This window comes from Malania oleifera, chromosome 13, assembly GCF_029873635.1.
Source record: "Malania oleifera isolate guangnan ecotype guangnan chromosome 13, ASM2987363v1, whole genome shotgun sequence".
Taxonomy (NCBI): Eukaryota; Viridiplantae; Streptophyta; class Magnoliopsida; order Santalales; family Ximeniaceae; genus Malania; species Malania oleifera.
In genome coordinates this window covers 56030316-56032006 of record NC_080429.1, presented here as the reverse complement: position 1 = coordinate 56032006, position 1691 = coordinate 56030316, and the positions used below count along the sequence as shown (strand labels likewise).

The 1691-nt window shown below is 39.3% G+C and overlaps 1 pseudogene; it reads left to right on the top strand.

The window, feature by feature from the left end:
• The first annotated feature begins 780 nt into the window (after window positions 1-780).
• On the top strand, window positions 781-1451 carry LOC131145851 (uncharacterized; annotated as a pseudogene).
• Window positions 1452-1691: the final 240 nt, after the last annotated feature.

Sequence of the window (1691 nt, the reverse complement as noted above, 5' to 3'; positions counted from 1 at the left end):
AGGGTATAATGTGTGTATGCACTAACCTCTATTTTGCAACATTCTTTCCAGCAATTATGGTCACACGAATGTATGTTATGTGCTTGCAATTGTTTATTACAAGGTTCGTAGCATGTGAACTCCGGTTATGGAGGCATGGGATTTTGTAATCTAATGCAACTTCATCCGAGAAGGAGGCACAATTACGACGTTTGAATAGAGGTCGAAAACTAGGTGAAACACTAGTTACGAAATAATGATCAGATGGTCAATAGCGGCGCATAGCAGTGGCAAAAAATCAGAAAAATCCTAGAACAGTGATGTGGTTTCTCATCTAGGTTTCGGAGGCGCTGCCCCCTGGACCCCTGCGACCTAATCGAGAAGGTCAAACCCTATCGGGGGTGCTGCCCCTAGGCCCCTGTCGAACCCTGGTACTGTGCAATGGCAAATAAGGATTCACGGTGTATGATGCAAGTTGTTTAACCATAATAGCTATGAATAATAGTATCCTCACCATATGAGTCACTACTATTGTTTATAGGACCAAAGCTAAGTCAAAAGTTTAATTTTGCTTGGCATAATTACTTGCGTAGATAGTAAAATTAATAGGTCCTCACCTATCTACACAAATGTTGAATAGTGGACAACCTCCCATCAAGGTATACTACTCATGGTGTGCTAGGTTGTTGACAAATTCTTTAAAAGAAAATATTGGTAGAGGGAACAATATTCTTTTAATTGAATTAAAATTTTATTAGTGCTCATTATATTTTGTTGTAATATGTGATTTATAGGACTAAAATGGTTTTCAATCCCTTGGGTGTTATTCTCAAAGAAAACAAATTGGTTGGACCTAATTATATTGACTGGAAAAGGAACTTGGATATTGTACTAACTGCAGAGTAGTACAAGTATGTGCTCGTAGAGGTATGTCCATAGAAACCCAGTGAAGGGGCAATTGATGAGGAAATCCAGGCTTATTGGAAGTGGATTAAGGTTGATGATATGGCGCGGTGTTACATTTTGGCTTCTATGTCGAATGTTCTGCAACATCAGCATCAGTCTATGCCTTTTGCCTATGATATAATGCAGAACCTCAAAGAATGTTTAGGGATTAAAATTGTGCTGCTAGGCAGACTGCTATGAAGGAACTTATGAATACTACTATGGTAGAAGGGACCCCAGTAAGGGATCATGTTCTAAAGATGATTATTCTTCTCAATGAGCTAGAGATCCTTGGAGTTAAAATCAATGGGGAAACCCAGGTCAATATCGTTCTCCAGTCACTGCCCGACTCTTTCAAGCAGTTTTGCCTAAACTACAGCATGAATAAGCTCTCTTACTCATTAGAAGAACTACTTAAAGAGCTTCAAGCAGCTGAGGGCCTCATCAAGAAGCCAACTATTGCTCTTGTGACTGAGAAAGGTTTTCATTCTAGGCCAAAAGGTCAAAAGAAGCAGAAAAAGGTTTAGAAACCATAGGGAGCTTCTCCAGTAGTACATGGGCCATAGGATGGAGTGAAAAAGACTAAGGGCAACTGTTTTCATAGCAAGTAGCTAGGGCACTGGTAATCACAATGTCAAGTTTATCTTACCAAATAGAACAACAAAGGTATATCTCATTCACTAGTAGTTGAAGCATGTTTAGCAGTGATATCTACCAGTACTTGGTGTGTAGATACAAGAGCCACTAATCATATTTGCAATTCTTTG